This window comes from Oratosquilla oratoria, chromosome 18 (genome assembly GCF_046742065.1).
Source record: "Oratosquilla oratoria isolate Oo_2021 chromosome 18, ASM4674206v1, whole genome shotgun sequence".
NCBI classification, from domain to species: domain Eukaryota; kingdom Metazoa; phylum Arthropoda; class Malacostraca; order Stomatopoda; family Squillidae; genus Oratosquilla; species Oratosquilla oratoria.
In genome coordinates this window covers 828,663-852,590 of record NC_134794.1, presented here as the reverse complement: position 1 = coordinate 852,590, position 23,928 = coordinate 828,663, and positions in this window count along the sequence as shown.

Below are 23,928 nucleotides of genomic sequence, written 5' to 3'. Positions count from 1 at the left end.
TGCACTGTAGCCGACCCTCTCCTTGTGGGAGAAGTTTGGACCAAATCGCTGACCTTGGGATTTCCACTAAAAATCCATTTTGGGCCAATTTGGTCAACTCCACCCTTTTCCCCGCTAGCACGCCCACAGGTCCAGGGCGGCCTGGGATGCCCTCCAGTCCAATTGCACATCAGTCAGGCCAAGGGTATCCCTGCCACAGGCCTAAACGGCATTACTGGGCCAAAAGGCCCAGCTTTGGAGGGGTCTCACCCCCACCCCCTTGGTCTCAGCGGTCTGATTTCAACGTTCCTGTGCACTGTAGCCGACCCTCTCCTTGTGGGAGAAGTTTGGACCAAATCGCTGACCTTGGGATTTCCACTAAAAATCCATGGGGGACCCCCTTTGAGATTTGGTCCATTTTGGGCCAATTTGGTCAACTCCACCCATTTCCCCGCTAGCACGCCCACAGGTCCAGGGCGGCCTGGGATGCCCTCCAGTCCAATTGCACATCAGTCAGGCCAAGGGTATCCCTGCCACAGGCCTAAACGGCATTACTGGGCCAAAAGGCCCAGCTTTGGAGGGGTCTCACCCCCACCCCCTTGGTCTCAGCGGTCTGATTTCAACGTTCCTGTGCACTGTAGCCGACCCTCTCCTTGTGGGAGAAGTTTGGACCAAATCGCTGACCTTGGGATTTCCACTAAAAATCCATGGGGGACCCCCTTTGAGATTTGGTCCATTTTGGGCCAATTTGGTCAACTCCACCCATTTCCCCGCTAGCACGCCCACAGGTCCAGGGCGGCCTGGGATGCCCTCCAGTCCAATTGCACATCAGTCAGGCCAAGGGTATCCCTGCCACAGGCCTAAACGGCATTACTGGGCCAAAAGGCCCAGCTTTGGAGGGGTCTCACCCCCACCCCCTTGGTCTCAGCGGTCTGATTTCAACGTTCCTGTGCACTGTAGCCGACCCTCTCCTTGTGGGAGAAGTTTGGACCAAATCGCTGACCTTGGGATTTCCACTAAAAATCCATGGGGGACCCCCTTTGAGATTTGGTCCATTTTGGGCCAATTTGGTCAACTCCACCCATTTCCCCGCTAGCACGCCCACAGGTCCAGGGCGGCCTGGGATGCCCTCCAGTCCAATTGCACATCAGTCAGGCCAAGGGTATCCCTGCCACAGGCCTAAACGGCATTACTGGGCCAAAAGGCCCAGCTTTGGAGGGGTCTCACCCCCACCCCCTTGGTCTCAGCGGTCTGATTTCAACGTTCCTGTGCACTGTAGCCGACCCTCTCCTTGTGGGAGAAGTTTGGACCAAATCGCTGACCTTGGGATTTCCACTAAAAATCCATGGGGGACCCCCTTTGAGATTTGGTCCATTTTGGGCCAATTTGGTCAACTCCACCCATTTCCCCGCTAGCACGCCCACAGGTCCAGGGCGGCCTGGGATGCCCTCCAGTCCAATTGCACATCAGTCAGGCCAAGGGTATCCCTGCCACAGGCCTAAACGGCATTACTGGGCCAAAAGGCCCAGCTTTGGAGGGGTCTCACCCCCACCCCTTGGTCTCAGCGGTCTGATTTCAACGTTCCTGTGCACTGTAGCCGACCCTCTCCTTGTGGGAGAAGTTTGGACCAAATCGCTGACCTTGGGATTTCCACTAAAAATCCATGGGGGACCCCCTTTGAGATTTGGTCCATTTTGGGCCAATTTGGTCAACTCCACCCATTTCCCCGCTAGCACGCCCACAGGTCCAGGGCGGCCTGGGATGCCCTCCAGTCCAATTGCACATCAGTCAGGCCAAGGGTATCCCTGCCACAGGCCTAAACGGCATTACTGGGCCAAAAGGCCCAGCTTTGGAGGGGTCTCACCCCCACCCCCTTGGTCTCAGCGGTCTGATTTCAACGTTCCTGTGCACTGTAGCCGACCCTCTCCTTGTGGGAGAAGTTTGGACCAAATCGCTGACCTTGGGATTTCCACTAAAAATCCATGGGGGACCCCCTTTGAGATTTGGTCCATTTTGGGCCAATTTGGTCAACTCCACCCATTTCCCCGCTAGCACGCCCACAGGTCCAGGGCGGCCTGGGATGCCCTCCAGTCCAATTGCACATCAGTCAGGCCAAGGGTATCCCTGCCACAGGCCTAAACGGCATTACTGGGCCAAAAGGCCCAGCTTTGGAGGGGTCTCACCCCCACCCCCTTGGTCTCAGCGGTCTGATTTCAACGTTCCTGTGCACTGTAGCCGACCCTCTCCTTGTGGGAGAAGTTTGGACCAAATCGCTGACCTTGGGATTTCCACTAAAAATCCATGGGGGACCCCCTTTGAGATTTGGTCCATTTTGGGCCAATTTGGTCAACTCCACCCATTTCCCCGCTAGCACGCCCACAGGTCCAGGGCGGCCTGGGATGCCCTCCAGTCCAATTGCACATCAGTCAGGCCAAGGGTATCCCTGCCACAGGCCTAAACGGCATTACTGGGCCAAAAGGCCCAGCTTTGGAGGGGTCTCACCCCCACCCCCTTGGTCTCAGCGGTCTGATTTCAACGTTCCTGTGCACTGTAGCCGACCCTCTCCTTGTGGGAGAAGTTTGGACCAAATCGCTGACCTTGGGATTTCCACTAAAAATCCATGGGGGACCCCCTTTGAGATTTGGTCCATTTTGGGCCAATTTGGTCAACTCCACCCATTTCCCCGCTAGCACGCCCACAGGTCCAGGGCGGCCTGGGATGCCCTCCAGTCCAATTGCACATCAGTCAGGCCAAGGGTATCCCTGCCACAGGCCTAAACGGCATTACTGGGCCAAAAGGCCCAGCTTTGGAGGGGTCTCACCCCCACCCCCTTGGTCTCAGCGGTCTGATTTCAACGTTCCTGTGCACTGTAGCCGACCCTCTCCTTGTGGGAGAAGTTTGGACCAAATCGCTGACCTTGGGATTTCCACTAAAAATCCATGGGGGACCCCCTTTGAGATTTGGTCCATTTTGGGCCAATTTGGTCAACTCCACCCATTTCCCCGCTAGCACGCCCACAGGTCCAGGGCGGCCTGGGATGCCCTCCAGTCCAATTGCACATCAGTCAGGCCAAGGGTATCCCTGCCACAGGCCTAAACGGCATTACTGGGCCAAAAGGCCCAGCTTTGGAGGGGTCTCACCCCCACCCCCTTGGTCTCAGCGGTCTGATTTCAACGTTCCTGTGCACTGTAGCCGACCCTCTCCTTGTGGGAGAAGTTTGGACCAAATCGCTGACCTTGGGATTTCCACTAAAAATCCATGGGGGACCCCCTTTGAGATTTGGTCCATTTTGGGCCAATTTGGTCAACTCCACCCATTTCCCCGCTAGCACGCCCACAGGTCCAGGGCGGCCTGGGATGCCCTCCAGTCCAATTGCACATCAGTCAGGCCAAGGGTATCCCTGCCACAGGCCTAAACGGCATTACTGGGCCAAAAGGCCCAGCTTTGGAGGGGTCTCACCCCCACCCCTTGGTCTCAGCGGTCTGATTTCAACGTTCCTGTGCACTGTAGCCGACCCTCTCCTTGTGGGAGAAGTTTGGACCAAATCGCTGACCTTGGGATTTCCACTAAAAATCCATGGGGGACCCCCTTTGAGATTTGGTCCATTTTGGGCCAATTTGGTCAACTCCACCCATTTCCCCGCTAGCACGCCCACAGGTCCAGGGCGGCCTGGGATGCCCTCCAGTCCAATTGCACATCAGTCAGGCCAAGGGTATCCCTGCCACAGGCCTAAACGGCATTACTGGGCCAAAAGGCCCAGCTTTGGAGGGGTCTCACCCCCACCCCCTTGGTCTCAGCGGTCTGATTTCAACGTTCCTGTGCACTGTAGCCGACCCTCTCCTTGTGGGAGAAGTTTGGACCAAATCGCTGACCTTGGGATTTCCACTAAAAATCCATGGGGGACCCCCTTTGAGATTTGGTCCATTTTGGGCCAATTTGGTCAACTCCACCCATTTCCCCGCTAGCACGCCCACAGGTCCAGGGCGGCCTGGGATGCCCTCCAGTCCAATTGCACATCAGTCAGGCCAAGGGTATCCCTGCCACAGGCCTAAACGGCATTACTGGGCCAAAAGGCCCAGCTTTGGAGGGGTCTCACCCCCACCCCCTTGGTCTCAGCGGTCTGATTTCAACGTTCCTGTGCACTGTAGCCGACCCTCTCCTTGTGGGAGAAGTTTGGACCAAATCGCTGACCTTGGGATTTCCACTAAAAATCCATGGGGGACCCCCTTTGAGATTTGGTCCATTTTGGGCCAATTTGGTCAACTCCACCCATTTCCCCGCTAGCACGCCCACAGGTCCAGGGCGGCCTGGGATGCCCTCCAGTCCAATTGCACATCAGTCAGGCCAAGGGTATCCCTGCCACAGGCCTAAACGGCATTACTGGGCCAAAAGGCCCAGCTTTGGAGGGGTCTCACCCCCACCCCCTTGGTCTCAGCGGTCTGATTTCAACGTTCCTGTGCACTGTAGCCGACCCTCTCCTTGTGGGAGAAGTTTGGACCAAATCGCTGACCTTGGGATTTCCACTAAAAATCCATGGGGGACCCCCTTTGAGATTTGGTCCATTTTGGGCCAATTTGGTCAACTCCACCCATTTCCCCGCTAGCACGCCCACAGGTCCAGGGCGGCCTGGGATGCCCTCCAGTCCAATTGCACATCAGTCAGGCCAAGGGTATCCCTGCCACAGGCCTAAACGGCATTACTGGGCCAAAAGGCCCAGCTTTGGAGGGGTCTCACCCCCACCCCCTTGGTCTCAGCGGTCTGATTTCAACGTTCCTGTGCACTGTAGCCGACCCTCTCCTTGTGGGAGAAGTTTGGACCAAATCGCTGACCTTGGGATTTCCACTAAAAATCCATGGGGGACCCCCTTTGAGATTTGGTCCATTTTGGGCCAATTTGGTCAACTCCACCCATTTCCCCGCTAGCACGCCCACAGGTCCAGGGCGGCCTGGGATGCCCTCCAGTCCAATTGCACATCAGTCAGGCCAAGGGTATCCCTGCCACAGGCCTAAAGGGCATTACTGGGCCAAAAGGCCCACCTTTGGAGGGGTCTCACCCCCACCCCCTTGGTCTCAGCGGTCTGATTTCAACGTTCCTGTGCACTGTAGCCGACCCTCTCCTTGTGGGAGAAGTTTGGACCAAATCGCTGACCTTGGGATTTCCACTAAAAATCCATGGGGGACCCCCTTTGAGATTTGGTCCATTTTGGGCCAATTTGGTCAACTCCACCCATTTCCCCGCTAGCACGCCCACAGGTCCAGGGCGGCCTGGGATGCCCTCCAGTCCAATTGCACATCAGTCAGGCCAAGGGTATCCCTGCCACAGGCCTAAACGGCATTACTGGGCCAAAAGGCCCAGCTTTGGAGGGGTCTCACCCCCACCCCCTTGGTCTCAGCGGTCTGATTTCAACGTTCCTGTGCACTGTAGCCGACCCTCTCCTTGTGGGAGAAGTTTGGACCAAATCGCTGACCTTGGGATTTCCACTAAAAATCCATGGGGGACCCCCTTTGAGATTTGGTCCATTTTGGGCCAATTTGGTCAACTCCACCCATTTCCCCGCTAGCACGCCCACAGGTCCAGGGCGGCCTGGGATGCCCTCCAGTCCAATTGCACATCAGTCAGGCCAAGGGTATCCCTGCCACAGGCCTAAACGGCATTACTGGGCCAAAAGGCCCAGCTTTGGAGGGGTCTCACCCCCACCCCCTTGGTCTCAGCGGTCTGATTTCAACGTTCCTGTGCACTGTAGCCGACCCTCTCCTTGTGGGAGAAGTTTGGACCAAATCGCTGACCTTGGGATTTCCACTAAAAATCCATGGGGGACCCCCTTTGAGATTTGGTCCATTTTGGGCCAATTTGGTCAACTCCACCCATTTCCCCGCTAGCACGCCCACAGGTCCAGGGCGGCCTGGGATGCCCTCCAGTCCAATTGCACATCAGTCAGGCCAAGGGTATCCCTGCCACAGGCCTAAACGGCATTACTGGGCCAAAAGGCCCAGCTTTGGAGGGGTCTCACCCCCACCCCCTTGGTCTCAGCGGTCTGATTTCAACGTTCCTGTGCACTGTAGCCGACCCTCTCCTTGTGGGAGAAGTTTGGACCAAATCGCTGACCTTGGGATTTCCACTAAAAATCCATGGGGGACCCCCTTTGAGATTTGGTCCATTTTGGGCCAATTTGGTCAACTCCACCCATTTCCCCGCTAGCACGCCCACAGGTCCAGGGCGGCCTGGGATGCCCTCCAGTCCAATTGCACATCAGTCAGGCCAAGGGTATCCCTGCCACAGGCCTAAACGGCATTACTGGGCCAAAAGGCCCAGCTTTGGAGGGGTCTCACCCCCACCCCCTTGGTCTCAGCGGTCTGATTTCAACGTTCCTGTGCACTGTAGCCGACCCTCTCCTTGTGGGAGAAGTTTGGACCAAATCGCTGACCTTGGGATTTCCACTAAAAATCCATGGGGGACCCCCTTTGAGATTTGGTCCATTTTGGGCCAATTTGGTCAACTCCACCCATTTCCCCGCTAGCACGCCCACAGGTCCAGGGCGGCCTGGGATGCCCTCCAGTCCAATTGCACATCAGTCAGGCCAAGGGTATCCCTGCCACAGGCCTAAACGGCATTACTGGGCCAAAAGGCCCAGCTTTGGAGGGGTCTCACCCCCACCCCCTTGGTCTCAGCGGTCTGATTTCAACGTTCCTGTGCACTGTAGCCGACCCTCTCCTTGTGGGAGAAGTTTGGACCAAATCGCTGACCTTGGGATTTCCACTAAAAATCCATGGGGGACCCCCTTTGAGATTTGGTCCATTTTGGGCCAATTTGGTCAACTCCACCCATTTCCCCGCTAGCACGCCCACAGGTCCAGGGCGGCCTGGGATGCCCTCCAGTCCAATTGCACATCAGTCAGGCCAAGGGTATCCCTGCCACAGGCCTAAACGGCATTACTGGGCCAAAAGGCCCAGCTTTGGAGGGGTCTCACCCCCACCCCTTGGTCTCAGCGGTCTGATTTCAACGTTCCTGTGCACTGTAGCCGACCCTCTCCTTGTGGGAGAAGTTTGGACCAAATCGCTGACCTTGGGATTTCCACTAAAAATCCATGGGGGACCCCCTTTGAGATTTGGTCCATTTTGGGCCAATTTGGTCAACTCCACCCATTTCCCCGCTAGCACGCCCACAGGTCCAGGGCGGCCTGGGATGCCCTCCAGTCCAATTGCACATCAGTCAGGCCAAGGGTATCCCTGCCACAGGCCTAAACGGCATTACTGGGCCAAAAGGCCCAGCTTTGGAGGGGTCTCACCCCCACCCCCTTGGTCTCAGCGGTCTGATTTCAACGTTCCTGTGCACTGTAGCCGACCCTCTCCTTGTGGGAGAAGTTTGGACCAAATCGCTGACCTTGGGATTTCCACTAAAAATCCATGGGGGACCCCCTTTGAGATTTGGTCCATTTTGGGCCAATTTGGTCAACTCCACCCATTTCCCCGCTAGCACGCCCACAGGTCCAGGGCGGCCTGGGATGCCCTCCAGTCCAATTGCACATCAGTCAGGCCAAGGGTATCCCTGCCACAGGCCTAAACGGCATTACTGGGCCAAAAGGCCCAGCTTTGGAGGGGTCTCACCCCCACCCCCTTGGTCTCAGCGGTCTGATTTCAACGTTCCTGTGCACTGTAGCCGACCCTCTCCTTGTGGGAGAAGTTTGGACCAAATCGCTGACCTTGGGATTTCCACTAAAAATCCATGGGGGACCCCCTTTGAGATTTGGTCCATTTTGGGCCAATTTGGTCAACTCCACCCATTTCCCCGCTAGCACGCCCACAGGTCCAGGGCGGCCTGGGATGCCCTCCAGTCCAATTGCACATCAGTCAGGCCAAGGGTATCCCTGCCACAGGCCTAAACGGCATTACTGGGCCAAAAGGCCCAGCTTTGGAGGGGTCTCACCCCCACCCCCTTGGTCTCAGCGGTCTGATTTCAACGTTCCTGTGCACTGTAGCCGACCCTCTCCTTGTGGGAGAAGTTTGGACCAAATCGCTGACCTTGGGATTTCCACTAAAAATCCATGGGGGACCCCCTTTGAGATTTGGTCCATTTTGGGCCAATTTGGTCAACTCCACCCATTTCCCCGCTAGCACGCCCACAGGTCCAGGGCGGCCTGGGATGCCCTCCAGTCCAATTGCACATCAGTCAGGCCAAGGGTATCCCTGCCACAGGCCTAAACGGCATTACTGGGCCAAAAGGCCCAGCTTTGGAGGGGTCTCACCCCCACCCCCTTGGTCTCAGCGGTCTGATTTCAACGTTCCTGTGCACTGTAGCCGACCCTCTCCTTGTGGGAGAAGTTTGGACCAAATCGCTGACCTTGGGATTTCCACTAAAAATCCATGGGGGACCCCCTTTGAGATTTGGTCCATTTTGGGCCAATTTGGTCAACTCCACCCATTTCCCCGCTAGCACGCCCACAGGTCCAGGGCGGCCTGGGATGCCCTCCAGTCCAATTGCACATCAGTCAGGCCAAGGGTATCCCTGCCACAGGCCTAAAGGGCATTACTGGGCCAAAAGGCCCACCTTTGGAGGGGTCTCACCCCCACCCCCTTGGTCTCAGCGGTCTGATTTCAACGTTCCTGTGCACTGTAGCCGACCCTCTCCTTGTGGGAGAAGTTTGGACCAAATCGCTGACCTTGGGATTTCCACTAAAAATCCATGGGGGACCCCCTTTGAGATTTGGTCCATTTTGGGCCAATTTGGTCAACTCCACCCATTTCCCCGCTAGCACGCCCACAGGTCCAGGGCGGCCTGGGATGCCCTCCAGTCCAATTGCACATCAGTCAGGCCAAGGGTATCCCTGCCACAGGCCTAAACGGCACTACGGGGCCAAAAGGCCCACCTTTGGAGGGGTCTCACCCCCACCCCCTTGGTCTCAGCGGTCTGATTTCAACGTTCCTGTGCACTGTAGCCGACCCTCTCCTTGTGGGAGAAGTTTGGACCAAATCGCTGACCTTGGGATTTCCACTAAAAATCCATGGTGGACCCCCTTTGAGATTTGGTCCATTTTGGGCCAATTTGGTCAACTCCACCCATTTCCCCGCTAGCACGCCCACAGGTGCAGGGCGGCCTGGGATGCCCTCCAGTCCAATTGCACATCAGTCAGGCCAAGGGTATCCCTGCCACAGGCCTAAAGGGCACTACGGGGCCAAAAGGCCCACCTTTGGAGGGGTCTCACCCCCACCCCCTTGGTCTCAGCGGTCTGATTTCAACGTTCCTGTGCACTGTAGCCGACCCTCTCCTTGTGGGAGAAGTTTGGACCAAATCGCTGACCTTGGGATTTCCACTAAAAATCCATGGTGGACCCCCTTTGAGATTTGGTCCATTTTGGGCCAATTTGGTCAACTCCACCCATTTCCCCGCTAGCACGCCCACAGGTGCAGGGCGGCCTGGGATGCCCTCCAGTCCAATTGCACATCAGTCAGGCCAAGGGTATCCCTGCCACAGGCCTAAAGGGCACTACGGGGCCAAAAGGCCCACCTTTGGAGGGGTCTCACCCCCACCCCCTTGGTCTCAGCGGTCTGATTTCAACGTTCCTGTGCACTGTAGCCGACCCTCTCCTTGTGGGAGAAGTTTGGACCAAATCGCTGACCTTGGGATTTCCACTAAAAATCCATGGTGGACCCCCTTTGAGATTTGGTCCATTTTGGGCCAATTTGGTCAACTCCACCCATTTCCCCGCTAGCACGCCCACAGGTCCAGGGCGGCCTGGGATGCCCTCCAGTCCAATTGCACATCAGTCAGGCCAAGGGTATCCCTGCCACAGGCCTAAACGGCACTACGGGGCCAAAAGGCCCACCTTTGGAGGGGTCTCACCCCCACCCCCTTGGTCTCAGCGGTCTGATTTCAACGTTCCTGTGCACTGTAGCCGACCCTCTCCTTGTGGGAGAAGTTTGGACCAAATCGCTGACCTTGGGATTTCCACTAAAAATCCATGGGGGACCCCCTTTGAGATTTGGTCCATTTTGGGCCAATTTGGTCAACTCCACCCATTTCCCCGCTAGCACGCCCACAGGTCCAGGGCGGCCTGGGATGCCCTCCAGTCCAATTGCACATCAGTCAGGCCAAGGGTATCCCTGCCACAGGCCTAAAGGGCATTACTGGGCCAAAAGGCCCACCTTTGGAGGGGTCTCACCCCACCCCCATTGGTCTCAGCGGTCTGATTTCAACGTTCCTGTGCACTGTAGCCGACCCTCTCCTTGTGGGAGAAGTTTGGACCAAATCGCTGACCTTGGGATTTCCACTAAAAATCCATGGGGGACCCCCTTTGAGATTTGGTCCATTTTGGGCCAATTTGGTCAACTCCACCCATTTCCCCGCTAGCACGCCCACAGGTCCAGGGCGGCCTGGGATGCCCTCCAGTCCAATTGCACATCAGTCAGGCCAAGGGTATCCCTGCCACAGGCCTAAAGGGCATTACTGGGCCAAAAGGCCCACCTTTGGAGGGGTCTCACCCCCACCCCCTTGGTCTCAGCGGTCTGATTTCAACGTTCCTGTGCACTGTAGCCGACCCTCTCCTTGTGGGAGAAGTTTGGACCAAATCGCTGACCTTGGGATTTCCACTAAAAATCCATGGGATTTGGTCCATTTTGGGCCAATTTGGTCAACTCCACCCATTTCCCCGCTAGCACGCCCACAGGTCCAGGGCGGCCTGGGATGCCCTCCAGTCCAATTGCACATCAGTCAGGCCAAGGGTATCCCTGCCACAGGCCTAAACGGCACTACGGGGCCAAAAGGCCCACCTTTGGAGGGGTCTCACCCCCACCCCCCTTGGTCTCAGCGGTCTGATTTCAACGTTCCTGTGCACTGTAGCCGACCCTCTCCTTGTGGGAGAAGTTTGGACCAAATCGCTGACCTTGGGATTTCCACTAAAAATCCATGGGGGACCCCCTTTGAGATTTGGTCCATTTTGGGCCAATTTGGTCAACTCCACCCATTTCCCCGCTAGCACGCCCACAGGTCCAGGGCGGCCTGGGATGCCCTCCAGTCCAATTGCACATCAGTCAGGCCAAGGGTATCCCTGCCACAGGCCTAAAGGGCATTACTGGGCCAAAAGGCCCAACCCTCTGAGTGGTCACCCCCCCTCAGCGGTCTGATTTCAACGTTCCTGTGCACTGTAGCCGACCCTCTCCTTGTGGGAGAAGTTTGGACCAAATCGCTGACCTTGGGATTTCCACTAAAAATCCATGGGGGACCCCCTTTGAGATTTGGTCCATTTTGGGCCAATTTGGTCAACTCCACCCATTTCCCCGCTAGCACGCCCACAGGTCCAGGGCGGCCTGGGATGCCCTCCAGTCCAATTGCACATCAGTCAGGCCAAGGGTATCCCTGCCACAGGCCTAAAGGGCATTACTGGGCCAAAAGGCCCACCTTTGGAGGGGTCTCACCCCCACCCCCTTGGTCTCAGCGGTCTGATTTCAACGTTCCTGTGCACTGTAGCCGACCCTCTCCTTGTGGGAGAAGTTTGGACCAAATCGCTGACCTTGGGATTTCCACTAAAAATCCATGGGGGACCCCCTTTGAGATTTGGTCCATTTTGGGCCAATTTGGTCAACTCCACCCATTTCCCCGCTAGCACGCCCACAGGTCCAGGGCGGCCTGGGATGCCCTCCAGTCCAATTGCACATCAGTCAGGCCAAGGGTATCCCTGCCACAGGCCTAAACGGCACTACGGGGCCAAAAGGCCCACCTTTGGAGGGGTCTCACCCCCACCCCCTTGGTCTCAGCGGTCTGATTTCAACGTTCCTGTGCACTGTAGCCGACCCTCTCCTTGTGGGAGAAGTTTGGACCAAATCGCTGACCTTGGGATTTCCACTAAAAATCCATGGGGGACCCCCTTTGAGATTTGGTCCATTTTGGGCCAATTTGGTCAACTCCACCCATTTCCCCGCTAGCACGCCCACAGGTCCAGGGCGGCCTGGGATGCCCTCCAGTCCAATTGCACATCAGTCAGGCCAAGGGTATCCCTGCCACAGGCCTAAAGGGCATTACTGGGCCAAAAGGCCCACCTTTGGAGGGGTCTCACCCCCACCCCCTTGGTCTCAGCGGTCTGATTTCAACGTTCCTGTGCACTGTAGCCGACCCTCTCCTTGTGGGAGAAGTTTGGACCAAATCGCTGACCTTGGGATTTCCACTAAAAATCCATGGGGGACCCCCTTTGAGATTTGGTCCATTTTGGGCCAATTTGGTCAACTCCACCCATTTCCCCGCTAGCACGCCCACAGGTCCAGGGCGGCCTGGGATGCCCTCCAGTCCAATTGCACATCAGTCAGGCCAAGGGTATCCCTGCCACAGGCCTAAAGGGCATTACTGGGCCAAAAGGCCCACCTTTGGAGGGGTCTCACCCCCACCCCCTTGGTCTCAGCGGTCTGATTTCAACGTTCCTGTGCACTGTAGCCGACCCTCTCCTTGTGGGAGAAGTTTGGACCAAATCGCTGACCTTGGGATTTCCACTAAAAATCCATGGGGGACCCCCTTTGAGATTTGGTCCATTTTGGGCCAATTTGGTCAACTCCACCCATTTCCCCGCTAGCACGCCCACAGGTCCAGGGCGGCCTGGGATGCCCTCCAGTCCAATTGCACATCAGTCAGGCCAAGGGTATCCCTGCCACAGGCCTAAACGGCACTACGGGGCCAAAAGGCCCACCTTTGGAGGGGTCTCACCCCCACCCCCTTGGTCTCAGCGGTCTGATTTCAACGTTCCTGTGCACTGTAGCCGACCCTCTCCTTGTGGGAGAAGTTTGGACCAAATCGCTGACCTTGGGATTTCCACTAAAAATCCATGGGGGACCCCCTTTGAGATTTGGTCCATTTTGGGCCAATTTGGTCAACTCCACCCATTTCCCCGCTAGCACGCCCACAGGTCCAGGGCGGCCTGGGATGCCCTCCAGTCCAATTGCACATCAGTCAGGCCAAGGGTATCCCTGCCACAGGCCTAAAGGGCATTACTGGGCCAAAAGGCCCACCTTTGGAGGGGTCTCACCCCCACCCCCTTGGTCTCAGCGGTCTGATTTCAACGTTCCTGTGCACTGTAGCCGACCCTCTCCTTGTGGGAGAAGTTTGGACCAAATCGCTGACCTTGGGATTTCCACTAAAAATCCATGGGGGACCCCCTTTGAGATTTGGTCCATTTTGGGCCAATTTGGTCAACTCCACCCATTTCCCCGCTAGCACGCCCACAGGTCCAGGGCGGCCTGGGATGCCCTCCAGTCCAATTGCACATCAGTCAGGCCAAGGGTATCCCTGCCACAGGCCTAAAGGGCATTACTGGGCCAAAAGGCCCACCTTTGGAGGGGTCTCACCCCCACCCCCTTGGTCTCAGCGGTCTGATTTCAACGTTCCTGTGCACTGTAGCCGACCCTCTCCTTGTGGGAGAAGTTTGGACCAAATCGCTGACCTTGGGATTTCCACTAAAAATCCATGGGGGACCCCCTTTGAGATTTGGTCCATTTTGGGCCAATTTGGTCAACTCCACCCATTTCCCCGCTAGCACGCCCACAGGTCCAGGGCGGCCTGGGATGCCCTCCAGTCCAATTGCACATCAGTCAGGCCAAGGGTATCCCTGCCACAGGCCTAAACGGCACTACGGGGCCAAAAGGCCCACCTTTGGAGGGGTCTCACCCCCACCCCCTTGGTCTCAGCGGTCTGATTTCAACGTTCCTGTGCACTGTAGCCGACCCTCTCCTTGTGGGAGAAGTTTGGACCAAATCGCTGACCTTGGGATTTCCACTAAAAATCCATGGGGGACCCCCTTTGAGATTTGGTCCATTTTGGGCCAATTTGGTCAACTCCACCCATTTCCCCGCTAGCACGCCCACAGGTCCAGGGCGGCCTGGGATGCCCTCCAGTCCAATTGCACATCAGTCAGGCCAAGGGTATCCCTGCCACAGGCCTAAAGGGCATTACTGGGCCAAAAGGCCCACCTTTGGAGGGGTCTCACCCCCACCCCCTTGGTCTCAGCGGTCTGATTTCAACGTTCCTGTGCACTGTAGCCGACCCTCTCCTTGTGGGAGAAGTTTGGACCAAATCGCTGACCTTGGGATTTCCACTAAAAATCCATGGGGGACCCCCTTTGAGATTTGGTCCATTTTGGGCCAATTTGGTCAACTCCACCCATTTCCCCGCTAGCACGCCCACAGGTCCAGGGCGGCCTGGGATGCCCTCCAGTCCAATTGCACATCAGTCAGGCCAAGGGTATCCCTGCCACAGGCCTAAACGGCACTACGGGGCCAAAAGGCCCACCTTTGGAGGGGTCTCACCCCCACCCCCTTGGTCTCAGCGGTCTGATTTCAACGTTCCTGTGCACTGTAGCCGACCCTCTCCTTGTGGGAGAAGTTTGGACCAAATCGCTGACCTTGGGATTTCCACTAAAAATCCATGGGGGACCCCCTTTGAGATTTGGTCCATTTTGGGCCAATTTGGTCAACTCCACCCATTTCCCCGCTAGCACGCCCACAGGTCCAGGGCGGCCTGGGATGCCCTCCAGTCCAATTGCACATCAGTCAGGCCAAGGGTATCCCTGCCACAGGCCTAAACGGCACTACGGGGCCAAAAGGCCCACCTTTGGAGGGGTCTCACCCCCACCCCCTTGGTCTCAGCGGTCTGATTTCAACGTTCCTGTGCACTGTAGCCGACCCTCTCCTTGTGGGAGAAGTTTGGACCAAATCGCTGACCTTGGGATTTCCACTAAAAATCCATGGGGGACCCCCTTTGAGATTTTGTCCATTTTGGGCCAATTTGGTCAACTCCACCCATTTCCCCGCTAGCACGCCAAACAGGTCCAAGGCGGCCTGGGATGCCCTCCAGTCCAATTGCACATCAGTCAGGCCAAGGGTATCCCTGCCACAGGCCTAAAGGGCATTACTGGGCCAAAAGGCCCACCTTTGGAGGGGTCTCACCCCCACCCCCTTGGTCTCAGCGGTCTGATTTCAACGTTCCTGTGCACTGTAGCCGACCCTCTCCTTGTGGGAGAAGTTTGGACCAAATCGCTGACCTTGGGATTTCCACTAAAAATCCATGGGGGACCCCCTTTGAGATTTGGTCCATTTTGGGCCAATTTGGTCAACTCCACCCATTTCCCCGCTAGCACGCCCACAGGTCCAGGGCGGCCTGGGATGCCCTCCAGTCCAATTGCACATCAGTCAGGCCAAGGGTATCCCTGCCACAGGCCTAAACGGCACTACGGGGCCAAAAGGCCCACCTTTGGAGGGGTCTCACCCCCACCCCCTTGGTCTCAGCGGTCTGATTTCAACGTTCCTGTGCACTGTAGCCGACCCTCTCCTTGTGGGAGAAGTTTGGACCAAATCGCTGACCTTGGGATTTCCACTAAAAATCCATGGGGGACCCCCTTTGAGATTTGGTCCATTTTGGGCCAATTTGGTCAACTCCACCCATTTCCCCGCTAGCACGCCCACAGGTCCAGGGCGGCCTGGGATGCCCTCCAGTCCAATTGCACATCAGTCAGGCCAAGGGTATCCCTGCCACAGGCCTAAACGGCATTACTGGGCCAAAAGGCCCAGCTTTGGAGGGGTCTCACCCCCACCCCCTTGGTCTCAGCGGTCTGATTTCAACGTTCCTGTGCACTGTAGCCGACCCTCTCCTTGTGGGAGAAGTTTGGACCAAATCGCTGACCTTGGGATTTCCACTAAAAATCCATGGGGGACCCCCTTTGAGATTTGGTCCATTTTGGGCCAATTTGGTCAACTCCACCCATTTCCCCGCTAGCACGCCCACAGGTCCAGGGCGGCCTGGGATGCCCTCCAGTCCAATTGCACATCAGTCAGGCCAAGGGTATCCCTGCCACAGGCCTAAACGGCACTACGGGGCCAAAAGGCCCACCTTTGGAGGGGTCTCACCCCCACCCCCTTGGTCTCAGCGGTCTGATTTCAACGTTCCTGTGCACTGTAGCCGACCCTCTCCTTGTGGGAGAAGTTTGGACCAAATCGCTGACCTTGGGATTTCCACTAAAAATCCATGGGGGACCCCCTTTGAGATTTGGTCCATTTTGGGCCAATTTGGTCAACTCCACCCATTTCCCCGCTAGCACGCCCACAGGTCCAGGGCGGCCTGGGATGCCCTCCAGTCCAATTGCACATCAGTCAGGCCAAGGGTATCCCTGCCACAGGCCTAAAGGGCATTACTGGGCCAAAAGGCCCACCTTTGGAGGGGTCTCACCCCCACCCCCTTGGTCTCAGCGGTCTGATTTCAACGTTCCTGTGCACTGTAGCCGACCCTCTCCTTGTGGGAGAAGTTTGGACCAAATCGCTGACCTTGGGATTTCCACTAAAAATCCATGGGGGACCCCCTTTGAGATTTGGTCCATTTTGGGCCAATTTGGTCAACTCCACCCATTTCCCCGCTAGCACGCCCACAGGTCCAGGGCGGCCTGGGATGCCCTCCAGTCCAATTGCACATCAGTCAGGCCAAGGGTATCCCTGCCACAGGCCTAAACGGCACTACGGGGCCAAAAGGCCCACCTTTGGAGGGGTCTCACCCCCACCCCCTTGGTCTCAGCGGTCTGATTTCAACGTTCCTGTGCACTGTAGCCGACCCTCTCCTTGTGGGAGAAGTTTGGACCAAATCGCTGACCTTGGGATTTCCACTAAAAATCCATGGGGGACCCCCTTTGAGATTTGGTCCATTTTGGGCCAATTTGGTCAACTCCACCCATTTCCCCGCTAGCACGCCCACAGGTCCAGGGCGGCCTGGGATGCCCTCCAGTCCAATTGCACATCAGTCAGGCCAAGGGTATCCCTGCCACAGGCCTAAACGGCACTACGGGGCCAAAAGGCCCACCTTTGGAGGGGTCTCACCCCCACCCCCTTGGTCTCAGCGGTCTGATTTCAACGTTCCTGTGCACTGTAGCCGACCCTCTCCTTGTGGGAGAAGTTTGGACCAAATCGCTGACCTTGGGATTTCCACTAAAAATCCATGGGGGACCCCCTTTGAGATTTGGTCCATTTTGGGCCAATTTGGTCAACTCCACCCATTTCCCCGCTAGCACGCCCACAGGTCCAGGGCGGCCTGGGATGCCCTCCAGTCCAATTGCACATCAGTCAGGCCAAGGGTATCCCTGCCACAGGCCTAAACGGCACTACGGGGCCAAAAGGCCCACCTTTGGAGGGGTCTCACCCCCACCCCCTTGGTCTCAGCGGTCTGATTTCAACGTTCCTGTGCACTGTAGCCGACCCTCTCCTTGTGGGAGAAGTTTGGACCAAATCGCTGACCTTGGGATTTCCACTAAAAATCCATGGGGGACCCCCTTTGAGATTTGGTCCATTTTGGGCCAATTTGGTCAACTCCACCCATTTCCCCGCTAGCACGCCCACAGGTCCAGGGCGGCCTGGGATGCCCTCCAGTCCAATTGCACATCAGTCAGGCCAAGGGTATCCCTGCCACAGGCCTAAACGGCATTACTGGGCCAAAAGGCCCAGCTTTGGAGGGGTCTCACCCCCACCACCCCCTTGGTCTCAGCGGTCTGATTTCAACGTTCCTGTGCACTGTAGCCGACCCTCTCCTTGTGGGAGAAGTTTGGACCAAATCGCTGACCTTGGGATTTCCACTAAAAATCCATGGGGGACCCCCTTTGAGATTTGGTCCATTTTGGGCCAATTTGGTCAACTCCACCCATTTCCCCGCTAGCACGCCCACAGGTCCAGGGCGGCCTGGGATGCCCTCCAGTCCAATTGCACATCAGTCAGGCCAAGGGTATCCCTGCCACAGGCCTAAACGGCACTACGGGGCCAAAAGGCCCACCTTTGGAGGGGTCTCACCCCCACCCCCTTGGTCTCAGCGGTCTGATTTCAACGTTCCTGTGCACTGTAGCCGACCCTCTCCTTGTGGGAGAAGTTTGGACCAAATCGCTGACCTTGGGATTTCCACTAAAAATCCATGGGGGACCCCCTTTGAGATTTGGTCCATTTTGGGCCAATTTGGTCAACTCCACCCATTTCCCCGCTAGCACGCCCACAGGTCCAGGGCGGCCTGGGATGCCCTCCAGTCCAATTGCACATCAGTCAGGCCAAGGGTATCCCTGCCACAGGCCTAAAGGGCATTACTGGGCCAAAAGGCCCACCTTTGGAGGGGTCTCACCCCCACCCCCTTGGTCTCAGCGGTCTGATTTCAACGTTCCTGTGCACTGTAGCCGACCCTCTCCTTGTGGGAGAAGTTTGGACCAAATCGCTGACCTTGGGATTTCCACTAAAAATCCATGGGGGACCCCCTTTGAGATTTGGTCCATTTTGGGCCAATTTGGTCAACTCCACCCATTTCCCCGCTAGCACGCCCACAGGTCCAGGGCGGCCTGGGATGCCCTCCAGTCCAATTGCACATCAGTCAGGCCAAGGGTATCCCTGCCACAGGCCTAAACGGCACTACGGGGCCAAAAGGCCCACCTTTGGAGGGGTCTCACCCCCACCCCCTTGGTCTCAGCGGTCTGATTTCAACGTTCCTGTGCACTGTAGCCGACCCTCTCCTTGTGGGAGAAGTTTGGACCAAATCGCTGACCTTGGGATTTCCACTAAAAATCCATGGGGGACCCCCTTTGAGATTTGGTCCATTTTGGGCCAATTTGGTCAACTCCACCCATTTCCCCGCTAGCACGCCCACAGGTCCAGGGCGGCCTGGGATGCCCTCCAGTCCAATTGCACATCAGTCAGGCCAAGGGTATCCCTGCCACAGGCCTAAAGGCAATTACTGGGCCAAAAGGCCCACCTTTGGAGGGGTCTCACCCCCACCCCCTTGGTCTCAGCGGTCTGATTTCAACGTTCCTGTGCACTGTAGCCGACCCTCTCCTTGTGGGAGAAGTTTGGACCAAATCGCTGACCTTGGGATTTCCACTAAAAATCCATGGGGGACCCCCTTTGAGATTTGGTCCATTTTGGGCCAATTTGGTCAACTCCACCCATTTCCCCGCTAGCACGCCCACAGGTCCAGGGCGGCCTGGGATGCCCTCCAGTCCAATTGCACATCAGTCAGGCCAAGGGTATCCCTGCCACAGGCCTAAACGGCATTGCTGGGCCAAAAGGCCCACCTTTGGAGGGGTCTCACCCCCACCCTCTTGGTCTCAGCGGTCTGATTTCAACGTTCCTGTGCACTGTAGCCGACCCTCTCCTTGTGGGAGAAGTTTGGACCAAATCGCTGACCTTGGGATTTCCACTAAAAATCCATGGGGGACCCCCTTTGAGATTTGGTCCATTTTGGGCCAATTTGGTCAACTCCACCCATTTCCCCGCTAGCACGCCCACAGGTCCAGGGCGGCCTGGGATGCCCTCCATCCAGTCCAATTGCACATCAGTCAGGCCAAGGGTATCCCTGCCACAGGCCTAAAGGGCATTACTGGGCCAAAAGGCCCACCTTTGGAGGGGTCTCACCCCCACCCCCTTGGTCTCAGCGGTCTGATTTCAACGTTCCTGTGCACTGTAGCCGACCCTCTCCTTGTGGGAGAAGTTTGGACCAAATCGCTGACCTTGGGATTTCCACTAAAAATCCATGGGGACCCCCTTTGAGATTTGGTCCATTTTGGGCCAATTTGGTCAACTCCACCCATTTCCCCGCTAGCACGCCCACAGGTCCAGGGCGGCCTGGGATGCCCTCCAGTCCAATTGCACATCAGTCAGGCCAAGGGTATCCCTGCCACAGCAAGGCCAAAACCACCCTTTTGAGGGGTCTCACCCCCACCCCCTTGGTCTCAGCGGTCTGATTTCAACGTTCCTGTGCACTGTAGCCGACCCTCTCCTTGTGGGAGAAGTTTGGACCAAATCGCTGACCTTGGGATTTCCACTAAAAATCCATGGGGGACCCCCTTTGAGATTTGGTCCATTTTGGGCCAATTTGGTCAACTCCACCCATTTCCCCGCTAGCACGCCCACAGGTCCAGGGCGGCCTGGGATGCCCTCCAGTCCAATTGCACATCAGTCAGGCCAAGGGTATCCCTGCCACAGGCCTAAAGGGCATTACTGGGCCAAAAGGCCCACCTTTGGAGGGGTCTCACCCCCACCCCCTTGGTCTCAGCGGTCTGATTTCAACGTTCCTGTGCACTGTAGCCGACCCTCTCCTTGTGGGAGAAGTTTGGACCAAATCGCTGACCTTGGGATTTCCACTAAAAATCCATGGGGGACCCCCTTTGAGATTTGGTCCATTTTGGGCCAATTTGGTCAACTCCACCCATTTCCCCGCTAGCACGCCCACAGGTCCAGGGCGGCCTGGGATGCCCTCCAGTCCAATTGCACATCAGTCAGGCCAAGGGTATCCCTGCCACTGTCCTATTGTGCATTACTGGGCCAAGTGCCCACCATTGGAGGGGTCTCACCCCCACCCCCTTGGTCTCAGCGGTCTGATTTCAACGTTCCTGTGCACTGTAGCCGACCCTCTCCTTGTGGGAGAAGTTTGGACCAAATCGCTGACCTTGGGATTTCCACTAAAAATCCATGGGGGACCCCCTTTGAGATTTGGTCCATTTTGGGCCAATTTGGTCAACTCCACCCATTTCCCCGCTAGCACGCCCACAGGTCCAGGGCGGCCTGGGATGCCCTCCAGTCCAATTGCACATCAGTCAGGCCAAGGGTATCCCTGCCACAGGCCTAAAGGGCATTACTGGGCCAAAAGGCCCACCTTTGGAGGGGTCTCACCCCCACCCCCTTGGTCTCAGCGGTCTGATTTCAACGTTCCTGTGCACTGTAGCCGACCCTCTCCTTGTGGGAGAAGTTTGGACCAAATCGCTGACCTTGGGATTTCCACTAAAAATCCATGGGGGACCCCCTTTGAGATTTGGTCCATTTTGGGCCAATTTGGTCAACTCCACCCATTTCCCCGCTAGCACGCCCACAGGTCCAGGGCGGCCTGGGATGCCCTCCAGTCCAATTGCACATCAGTCAGGCCAAGGGTATCCCTGCCACAGGCCTAAAGGGCATTACTGGGCCAAAAGGCCCACCTTTGGAGGGGTCTCACCCCCACCCCCTTGGTCTCAGCGGTCTGATTTCAACGTTCCTGTGCACTGTAGCCGACCCTCTCCTTGTGGGAGAAGTTTGGACCAAATCGCTGACCTTGGGATTTCCACTAAAAATCCATGGGGGACCCCCTTTGAGATTTGGTCCATTTTGGGCCAATTTGGTCAACTCCACCCATTTCCCCGCTAGCACGCCCACAGGTCCAGGGCGGCCTGGGATGCCCTCCAGTCCAATTGCACATCAGTCAGGCCAAGGGTATCCCTGCCACAGGCCTAAAGGGCATTACTGGGCCAAAAGGCCCACCTTTGGAGGGGTCTCACCCCCACCCCCTTGGTCTCAGCGGTCTGATTTCAACGTTCCTGTGCACTGTAGCCGACCCTCTCCTTGTGGGAGAAGTTTGGACCAAATCGCTGACCTTGGGATTTCCACTAAAAATCCATGGGGGACCCCCTTTGAGATTTGGTCCATTTTGGGCCAATTTGGTCAACTCCACCCATTTCCCCGCTAGCACGCCCACAGGTCCAGGGCGGCCTGGGATGCCCTCCAGTCCAATTGCACATCAGTCAGGCCAAGGGTATCCCTGCCACAGGCCTAAACGGCATTACTGGGCCAAAAGGCCCAGCTTTGGAGGGGTCTCACCCCCACCCCCTTGGTCTCAGCGGTCTGATTTCAACGTTCCTGTGCACTGTAGCCGACCCTCTCCTTGTGGGAGAAGTTTGGACCAAATCGCTGACCTTGGGATTTCCACTAAAAATCCATGGGGGACCCCCTTTGAGATTTGGTCCATTTTGGGCCAATTTGGTCAACTCCACCCATTTCCCCGCTAGCACGCCCACAGGTCCAGGGCGGCCTGGGATGCCCTCCAGTCCAATTGCACATCAGTCAGGCCAAGGGTATCCCTGCCACAGGCCTAAACGGCATTACTGGGCCAAAAGGCCCAGCTTTGGAGGGGTCTCACCCCCACCCCCTTGGTCTCAGCGGTCTGATTTCAACGTTCCTGTGCACTGTAGCCGACCCTCTCCTTGTGGGAGAAGTTTGGACCAAATCGCTGACCTTGGGATTTCCACTAAAAATCCATGGGGGACCCCCTTTGAGATTTGGTCCATTTTGGGCCAATTTGGTCAACTCCACCCATTTCCCCGCTAGCACGCCCACAGGTCCAGGGCGGCCTGGGATGCCCTCCAGTCCAATTGCACATCAGTCAGGCCAAGGGTATCCCTGCCACAGGCCTAAACGGCATTACTGGGCCAAAAGGCCCAGCTTTGGAGGGGTCTCACCCCCACCCCCTTGGTCTCAGCGGTCTGATTTCAACGTTCCTGTGCACTGTAGCCGACCCTCTCCTTGTGGGAGAAGTTTGGACCAAATCGCTGACCTTGGGATTTCCACTAAAAATCCATGGGGGACCCCCTTTGAGATTTGGTCCATTTTGGGCCAATTTGGTCAACTCCACCCATTTCCCCGCTAGCACGCCCACAGGTCCAGGGCGGCCTGGGATGCCCTCCAGTCCAATTGCACATCAGTCAGGCCAAGGGTATCCCTGCCACAGGCCTAAACGGCATTACTGGGCCAAAAGGCCCAGCTTTGGAGGGGTCTCACCCCCACCCCCTTGGTCTCAGCGGTCTGATTTCAACGTTCCTGTGCACTGTAGCCGACCCTCTCCTTGTGGGAGAAGTTTGGACCAAATCGCTGACCTTGGGATTTCCACTAAAAATCCATGGGGGACCCCCTTTGAGATTTGGTCCATTTTGGGCCAATTTGGTCAACTCCACCCATTTCCCCGCTAGCACGCCCACAGGTCCAGGGCGGCCTGGGATGCCCTCCAGTCCAATTGCACATCAGTCAGGCCAAGGGTATCCCTGCCACAGGCCTAAACGGCATTACTGGGCCAAAAGGCCCAGCTTTGGAGGGGTCTCACCCCCCCCCCCCCTTGGTCTCAGCGGTCTGATTTCAACGTTCCTGTGCACTGTAGCCGACCCTCTCCTTGTGGGAGAAGTTTGGACCAAATCGCTGACCTTGGGATTTCCACTAAAAATCCATGGGGGACCCCCTTTGAGATTTGGTCCATTTTGGGCCAATTTGGTCAACTCCACCCATTTCCCCGCTAGCACGCCCACAGGTCCAGGGCGGCCTGGGATGCCCTCCAGTCCAATTGCACATCAGTCAGGCCAAGGGTATCCCTGCCACAGGCCTAAACGGCATAACTCGCCAAAAAGGCCCAGCTTTGGAGGGGTCTCACCCCCACCCCCTTGGTCTCAGCGGTCTGATTTCAACGTTCCTGTGCACTGTAGCCGACCCTCTCCTTGTGGGAGAAGTTTGGACCAAATCGCTGACCTTGGGATTTCCACTAAAAATCCATGGGGGACCCCCTTTGAGATTTGGTCCATTTTGGGCCAATTTGGTCAACTCCACCCATTTCCCCGCTAGCACGCCCACAGGTCCAGGGCGGCCTGGGATGCCCTCCAGTCCAATTGCACATCAGTCAGGCCAAGGGTATCCCTGCCACAGGCCTAAACGTCATTACTGGGCCAAAAGGCCCAGATTTGGAGGGGTCTCACCCCCACCCCCTTGGTCTCAGCGGTCTGATTTCAACGTTCCTGTGCACTGTAGCCGACCCTCTCCTTGTGGGAGAAGTTTGGACCAAATCGCTGACCTTGGGATTTCCACTAAAAATCCATGGGGGACCCCCTTTGAGATTTGGTCCATTTTGGGCCAATTTGGTCAACTCCACCCATTTCCCCGCTAGCACGCCCACAGGTCCAGGGCGGCCTGGGATGCCCTCCAGTCCAATTGCACATCAGTCAGGCCAAGGGTATCCCTGCCACAGGCCTAAACGGCATTACAGGGCCAAAAGGCCCAGCTTTGGAGGGGTCTCACCCCCGCCCCCTTGGTCTCAGCGGTCTGATTTCAACGTTCCTGTGCACTGTAGCCGACCCTCTCCTTGTGGGAGAAGTTTGGACCAAATCGCTGACCTTGGGATTTCCAC